We start from the raw sequence: 9,510 nt of genomic DNA, 5'->3' as shown, positions 1-9,510 counted from the left end.
AAACTATCCTAGAGGTAAGAATTCTGTATTGAATTCTCTAAGTGTTTTTGCTGTAACTTTGTGTATGATGGCCTAGGTTCTAGTTTGATTGAATTTAGGTGTTAAGATTAGGTTGTGCTGAGGTTTTGTTGAAGTTTTTGGATGCTTGTATCAGTTTTGTTGCTTAGATATGAATCCTAGGCAGAATTCTAGGATTAAGGCTCAGAATTTGTGAGCTTCAAGGAGGTTGGCTCGTGAAATGCATGGGAAATTCTGGGTTTAGTGACTCAATTTGCGACCCTGTTCATTAGGCGTTGCGGCCCGCATGAACGTTGAGGCCTGGGGGCCTCAAAAATCTGCCCATGCACTGCGATGCAGGGTATAGCGCATCGCGACCCGTGCCCGCCAGCTGAGAGGGATTTGCTTTATGACTTGTAGCGGGCTGCGACCCAAAGGGGCGGGTCGCGACTCAAAAAGAATAAACATGGGAGGAAATAAAGGTTTTTAACTCGGGAACTCGAATGCTAAGCTCAGGAAGGATCCTACTACCCGGATTAGTAGAATCCAAGGTCCTGGAGGCTAGATTAATATTCCAAAGTTCTTATTTGGTTTAGGGATTGATGGATGATTATTGTAAATGTGTTGTGACTAGGTTATCAGCGAGGCTCTGGTTAGAGGACTGTGCTCAAGATCGCGGTACTCAGATAGTTTGGGACACAGGTAAGAGAATTGTTGTACCCGTATAGTAGAGCACGACTCTATTGTTTGTGTTTCAGGGCGCGACCACTAATGTTTATTCTTAATATATGTGTGGATATATGTGATTATTATGTTATGTTATGAGTGAACGGAGAGTGGCCAGGAACGGCATGAAGCTGGTACGATAAGGGGCCAGGATTAGCGTCAAGCACGTTGAGTGCTGCCCGGTAGGGTGATACTCTCCTAGGGTGCTGAATCCACTCGTTGGGTGAAGGCCGCGAACCCAGGGCCTGGTAAAGTGCCTGGGACGGCGTAGGCCCCAATGTTTTTAGCCTTTTGGTTATTTTGTTGTATACTGTGAAATGTTATGTTATATGTTATATGTTGAGTTTTCTTGCTTGGCTTTGGCTCACGGGTGCTCTATGGTGCAGGTAAGGGCAAAGGGAAGGTCGACCAACCATGAGTATGGAGAGCGTGGAGCGACGGGTACATGTTCGACCTACCTAGCTGCCACGACCAGGGTTATTTGGGGAAAGCACTGTAATGGATCACTTTGTCGTTTAGGTCGACCTTAATTGTATTTTTTGAGTTGTAATATATTTTCTAAATAGTATTTTGGGATTCCAACTGTATAACTTTTTATGATTTCAATAAATGTCTAAATTTTTATAATTAATGTCATTAAACGTGTTTTATTCTAGTTTAGTTACACTTTTAACCTAAAACCTTGGTTAGCGAGCCAACGACACATTTTTAACTCACATAATTACGGCTCTAAGAAAGTAGGGCGTTGCAACTTAGTATCAGTGCCTGCCAAGGTTTATGGTTCCTGGAGATCGATCGAACATGTACACTCGCTGCTAGTGACAAGCTCGACTTAGGGTTGGTTGGTATTTAATGAACTATATGCTTAATTGCTTGCTTAAGTTGCTCTGTTTGCCTGAATATATAGATAGAGCATGATGTTAGGGCATGACCCATTTGATTGTTATATGCTTTCTGTGATATGTGGACTTGCTGGTTGTAGTTGATTGATGAGATTGAGAGGTGGTTTTGGACGTTGTTACCATGTCTGATGTGCGACGTCATTGATTGCAGGCATCTTGCAGTAATGCCTCGACGATCAATCAGACTCCGCGGCAATAGGGTTGGGGATGACAACCAGGGTTAGGACCCTCCACCTGCCCCACCGAATTGGCAATGGATGTTTTCCAAGATGGAAGCTAAACTTTATCGAACAGAATAAGAGCTTCGACATTTGAGGCAGCAGGCCCCTCCTCAGGGCATTGAGTTACAGGTTCCATAGGCTGTGGCACCAGTGCCAGCCCAGCCTGTTATGAAAAATAGGTGGGAACCTTTGTATGAGAGGTTCAGGAAGCAACATTCTCCTACCTTTGAGGGTGGTCCAAACCCACTGCGGGCAGAGCAGTGGATGAACATGATTTCTTCAATCCTAGATTTCATAAGGGTGGAAGGGAATGAGAGAAGATGCTCACATCTGTTGGGATGGTATGTCTTAGAGAAGGAATGTGGCAGTCATGACTTGGGAAGAATCTAGAAACATTTTTAATGAGAAGTATTACAGTGTTGCACTCCGAGTTGCAAAGGTTGATGAGTTTACTAATCTGACTCATAACCAGATGACTATTATTGAGTATGCCCTGAAGTTTGACCGGTTAGCGAAGTTTGCGCCAGATTTGGTGCTTACTGACATGGCACGGAGAGATCGATTTGTGCGAGGATTAAACGTTATGATCACCCGTGACATTAGGCTAACTCTGGAGCCAGGAACTACCACCTATGCGTAGGTAGTGAAGAAGGCCCTTACAACTAAGGGGACCGAGGATTAGATTTGGTGAGAGGGCGTCGCTAGGCGCCATGCTCGGAGGACGGTGCCTTTTTTACTGGATCTAACTGAGGTAGTGGCCCCAGTGAACAGAAGAGAAAGGCTCCAAACTCTTTTGTTCCTCCTGGCTCAAATAGGAGGGCACGAGGTGCTTTTAGTGGCCGTCAGGGCGGGGGAGACAACTGGAGGATTTTCCTAGTGTGTCATCGGTGCAGATGACGACATCAGGGGGAGTGCAGTATCAGGGCCTGCTTTACTTGTGGGAGCATTAGTCATTTGAGGAAGGATTGCCCACAAGCCAGGAAGGAAGAGCCGAAACAAAGCGACAGTCTCACTCCTGCTAGAGTATTTACCTTGATCCAGACTAAGGCTGAGGCTAGCCCTTTATAACGTCCCTAAGGTAAGGTACGTCTGCCACATACTCGTAATTCTAGGGTTTACGAGTATGTAAGGCACTTGACCAAAAGAATTAAATAAAATGATACGAAGAAATACAGAAAAATTTAAAACTTTTATATAAACTTATTAGAAGAAATTATTACATGTATGAATACTTTAAATTTAAGGCAGCCATATGAAAACTCTAAACCATTATTGCATTGCTACTGAGTCTGTGCTCCACAAGTTGCTCAACAGCTAAAGCCACACCTGGAAAAATATTGGAAAATAACATAATGAGCTAACGCTCAGTAAGCAAATCTCATGCATACACATACACATGAATGTCGTGAATTTGTAATGCACATATACTAATATGCTAACTTATATACTTATGCATTTCATTTATTGCTCATGCACTTTCAAACTTTACTTTTATGCTCTTTCTTTTAGTTTCACATTTTTATGGGTCCAATATCACTTGTGCACACTATTTGATTCGGCCAATGCCTGCAGGGCTTGTTACACATATCATATAGAATCCCATGGGTTCTCCTCCGGCTAGCCATCATCACAGCTAGGCTTATAATAACACTCATTTCATCGTTGCCATAGCTGCCATACTTATTACACATATGGAGAAGAAAGACGAAAACATGGCAAACATATCTGAATGGTCAACTCTGACCTAGCCCACACTAGTGGGCAGCCACTATAAGTCTTATAGACTTCCGTCTTCTTTACTGAACTTACTTGATTGCTTCATCAAAACAGTGGCACCCTTTTTTAACATCTTATTATCACTTTGCTTAAGCCTTGTGTCATTAAAATGTTCACTTTTACATAAGACTTTTCAAGGCATTTCATAACTTTTCTCATATTCATATGCATGGTCTTATATCACATAATAATGTATCACATAACTGTACATGCCATGCATACATGCTGATGCTGAAATGCCAATGTTCATGTTCATGATTCATGTTGATGGTATTCAATCAAGGCATTGTATCACATCTCATATAACTCAAAACATCTTTAGTCATAATACATGAAGCTTTGGGTTGGTGGCGTTGTTATACCTTAACGTAGAGCTATGGCTCAGGTCTAAGGTTTCCAGCCTAAAAACTTAAACGCTTCTTATATCATAACATATAAAAAAAATCATGAACATAACAGTAATCCACATATTCATCAACATAAGAACACATACTTGCACATAATTCATATCAATCTTAACCAAGTAAGACATCTTTCACATATCACGAAATTCATCAATTTCATATCACACAACACTATCATGATATTCATATAATCATTCTTCACATACTTATCATATGCATTATCATCATACCATACTTAACTCATCAGATGTACACAATCAATGTAGTCATGCATCTTACACTTAAGCACAAAATGTGAGATTTACTTACCTTAGGTCCTTAGCTTATTTTAAAATTGCTCAGCAAGAGTCAATCAATCAAATCCATACAAATCCTATTCAAGGCACATCATTTATTAAATTCTATCAAAATCGTAAATATACACTATTGATAGTGTATATTAACAATACCATAAACTATATGAATGATAATAATAATTATTATCAACGTAATACAAATAACTCTTCATATAAAACATTGCTCATTTAATAATGTACTCTCATGATAATAATAATAATAATAATAATAACAACAACAACAATAATAATTATCATCTATAAATAAACTTATTTCAATAGTAATAACAAAATACATCAATAACAATACATATATGAATGTATATATATATTCAAATAGTCATTTTATAAAAGAAATCATATTTTTAACATAAAATTGTAATAATCAATATAATGATAATAATATAAATATAAATATTTATAAATATAATAATATAAATATAAATATTTATATTATTATTAATTAGTCATAATATCACTTCTAGTGATATAATAAATATACTTTCTCCAAAATTCACTGGTTTTACAAATATCAATAACTGTAAGAAACTAATATTTGATATTATTTTAATATTCTAATATTAATAAAAATATTAATATACAATAATAATGGTTAAATAATAGGTTTACTATAAATCACCCTTTTCATATATATATATATATATATATGAATCTGTATTCTTGATTTACTTAACAAAACAATAACAATAATAATTAAAATTACTTAATCATAATAATTTACATATTAATATAAAATCAATTAAATATGTATTTTTATACTTTATTTAATATCTAATATTTTCTAGAAAATTGGACAGCACAACGGCTATAAAGTGGACAATCCCAAAATCAAAACCTATATAAAAAATACATATAATCCCAGACAGCCAGTAAATTACAAAAAATATTCCATATATCAATAATATATAATTATATACTATAAATACACATAATAACAATTACTCTAATCAATCACAATATAGGTCATAGAAATTATACCACAATGATTGGGTTCCACAATAAGTTAAACGGTGATTTTCTGAAACTCAAAACGTACTTCGGAACCTCGAACACTAAGTTTCGACCGTCGGTCTACGGTGGATCGCGGTGGGCCCACCACCCAACTATGGTAGATGTAGGAACCAGTTATTGGGTTTTGAAGCCCACATCACGAGGAACACGATGGTGGTGACAGATCGGCAAACGGATGCCCGAGGTGGCCGAATCGCAACTTTGAAGTCGTGGGGTGGCCGAACTTAAATTGACCAGTTGAGGTGTTTAATCGGCGAGTGAGCTCTAGATTCCCGCGTAGTCGATAGTTCGGAGGCCTCTGAATCCAACGGTCCGGCGCGTGGCTATAATTGGTGACCGCCGGTGGACGTTTGGTGGTCGGGCAGACGCACGCACGCGAGAGAGAGAGAGAGAGAGAGAGAGAGAGAGAGAGAGAGAAATTTTATGAGGAGAGAGAGAGAAAGACTCGGTTAAAAGGATGAAGCCTTTTTTTTTTAATTTATTTATTTATTTAAATTACACTTGGACCCAAAATACTAAAATTCTTTTCAAATAAGCCCTTTAGCAAAACTTTCTTAATTTTATAAAAATCCTCAATTAAAATTATATGACATTTGGGTCCAATACTTGACTACTCAAGTTTCTCTCTCTTTAATCTCATTAAAAACATAAAATGATATTTTAAACACTATTTTTCCATTACTATTTCTTAAATTTGTAAACTTGTACATTTTATGTATTAAAACTCTGATTTATAATAAAAAATATATAATGAAAATGTTGGATATTACACCCTTCGATCGTGAAAGGTCAGATTTATAGTGTTGGTTCTTCTTTTACTGCATTGATTGACTTAGGGGCTACTCATTCATTTGTATCTGCTAAAGTGATAGATCAGTTGTGTAAACCTAGTGATTTGTTTTGTAGAGGATTTCGAACTTTGTTGTCAACTGCGGAACTAGTAGTCTCTAGGAGATGGGTTAGAATATTGCTAGTAGAGATAGAGAGTAGGGAGTTGTCTGTGGACCTGATTGAGCTAGCGATGGATGACTTTGATATGTTCTTATGGATGGATTGGTTATCAAAGTATGGAGCAATGATTGACTGCAAGCACAGAATGGTGACCTTTGAACTAGAAGGGGAGATACCCTCTATATTCATGGGGACAGTGAGTGGACCGCGAGTACCTATGATTTCAACAGTGAAGGCTAGAGACCTAATGCAATAGGGTTGCATAGGATTCCTAACAAACATTGTGGATACTTTTAGAGATGTTTCAGTTGGACTGGATGAGACCAGATTAGTATGTGAGTTTCCTGATGTGTTTCCAACAGATTCGCCAGGGTTGCCACCACACCGAGAGATCGAGTTCATCATTGAATTGGTGTCAGGGGTGGAGCCAGTATCTAGAACACCTTATAGAATGACTCTGACAGAGTTGAAGGAATAAAATATTCACTTGCAAGAGTTACTGGATTTGAGATTCATCAGACCGAGTTTTTCGCCATGGTGTGCTCTAGTGTTGTGTTGTCAAGAAGAATGATGGATCCTTAAGGATGGCGCCAAATGCAAGTGGCGCCATATAGGAGAGTGTCAGGAAAATGCCTTCTTTTATGCGGGATATTGGGACACTTAAAGAAAGACTGCCCGAAGGCAAGAAAGGAAGAACTAGGAAAGGCGGACAGCTCAACCCCAGCTCGATTGTTCGCATTGACACAGGCAGAAGCTGAGGCTTGTTCCTCAGTAGTCACATGTCAGCTTTTTAGTGTTGAAATCCCTTATTTTATTTTGATTGATTCTAGTGCTACACATTCTTTTGTTGCTAGTGGAATTATTGATAGATTATGTAGACCATGTGATTAATATTTTGTGAGGTTCCGGACCTTATTGCTCATTGGGGAGTTATTAGTATCTAGGAGATGGGTCATATCATTGCCAGTGACAGTGGAGGACAGAGAGTTATTAGTTGATTTGATAGAGTTGGTTATGACTGACTTTGATATAATTTTGGGTATGAACTAGTTAGTGAAGTATAGATTAGCCATATATTGCAGAAGGAAAATGGTAACCTTTGAGCGAAAAGGTGAGGATCTTTTTGTATGTAACTCTGCTAGGGTCATTCTATAAGGTGTCCTAGACATTGGCTCCGTCCCTGGTGCTAGTGTGGCGGCAACCCTGGTAAATCCTCTGGAAACACATCCAGAAACTCACAGACTAATCTAATCTCTTCTGGCTCAAAGGTTAACAAATTCTATTTCTCTACGTGGCAACCCTGGTAAATCCTCTGGAAACACATCTAGAAACTCACAAACTAATCTAATATCTTCTGGCTCAAAGGTTAACCAAAATCCATATTATTAATTTGTTTTTAAAAATATTTTAGATTTTTTAAATTTTAAAATGATTTTTATAGTATTTAAAGAATTTAAGGATATTGACGGCGATAATACCCAAATCATTTATAAAGTTACACACTTTAATACCGAAATTTACGAGTATAAAAATATGCCATGTGGATACTGAACGGGCAGTTAACAGTGAGTACTAACGGTTGCACCAAAATTATAGATTTATGTATTATTACCGCAAACAAAAAAGGTATTAAAATGTAAATTTATAAATTTTTTAAGTATTATCGCCGCTAATATCTCAATAAATAATGAGAAGGGTATTTTCGAAACTTTACGAAAGAATAACATATTTTTTTATGTCCATAACAGGGGGGTTTTCATTTTTAATTATGAAGCCTGAAGGATGAAAACTCAATTTCCAAAGTGATATTCACCAAAAGGGAACTCCACGAATTGACCATTTATAACCCTATATTTATAAGCATTACCCATCGTTAATGTTTCTCACATCAATGACCTTATAGGCACTTAAAAAGACATTAATACCCTTCAATGTGTTATATTATTTTATAATATAATGCAATATTATATTATATTATAATATAATGTTTTAGATTAAATAAATGTGACAAAGTGTGTCACATATTGTAACATATAATAGAGAGTTACAATATTTAGATATATGAGATATATCCAAATAATATAACATATTTGGTGTTACAAATTTGTAACTTCCAAATATTACCCTTTATAGTGTAAAATTGTTGTTACACAATATTGAGATGAATTTCATAAAGCCACATGTGATATGGTTGTTAGAGATATGATTTAAACCCCAATAATGTGTTTTGGGAGTTACAAAATCATTTGGCAGGGTTTGGAATCGTTTGGAAAAACAACACATTTTTAAGTGCTGAAATTGGTCGGTGGCCGCGGCCTGTGGGACAGAGACCAGTGGCCGCGGCCACTAATGTCTCTGGCCGCGGCCACAGGCCAAAAACTGACCAATTTTTAGTTTTTTCAATCTTTGTTGAACGGCTCAAAAAACCCAAATAACTCCCAAATCTCTTTTTTAATTCCATATTAATCCAATTAAACATTGGTAACAGCCATGGGGTTGGTGGAATTTGAAATTCAAAGGGTGTCTCTAAACTCTATAAATAGGAGCCTATAGCTCACTTGTAAGACACAACATTTCTATCCATTAGAGCACTTGGCTAGAAATACCTTGAGGATTGATAATTCCAGAAAGCTTTTCCAATATTTGAGAGAGATCCGTTAATGCTTGAGTTAGGGGGAAATAAGTTTTTGGACAAAGGTTTTAAACCTTGATCAAGTTGGTGATCCCCAACCCTCTTCACTTAGGTTGTGTAAGTTAGAGTTTCTTGTATTTCAGTTCTCTTTTCTATTGTATTGTTTTCTTCTTATTCTCTTGTTCTTTTTACTTGTATTTATCGTTCAAGAGTTGTAATCTTATCTTTTCTTTTGTTTCAAACACTTTAATTTATTTGTAACCTTTTGCTTAGAGTTGTATTTTACTATTCTCTTCTTTTTCATTTCCTCTGTATTATTTGTATTTTCAGTTATAGAGTTGTAACACTTTATTTAATCAATCCTTGTCTATTGTAATATCTTGCATAGAGTCGTAACATTTTCTTACCATTTCCATTGAGGCAATTTATATTTTACTAACATTCAAAAGCTTATCCCTTTTTGTTTCAATGGAAGGGGAGACAATCAAGATCATGAACCAAGACCTAGTGAGATTGGATATGTTTGATGGATCT

Source organism: Humulus lupulus, chromosome 8 (genome assembly GCF_963169125.1).
Source record: "Humulus lupulus chromosome 8, drHumLupu1.1, whole genome shotgun sequence".
Taxonomy (NCBI): domain Eukaryota; kingdom Viridiplantae; phylum Streptophyta; class Magnoliopsida; order Rosales; family Cannabaceae; genus Humulus; species Humulus lupulus.
Note: the sequence above shows the minus strand (reverse complement) of the source record.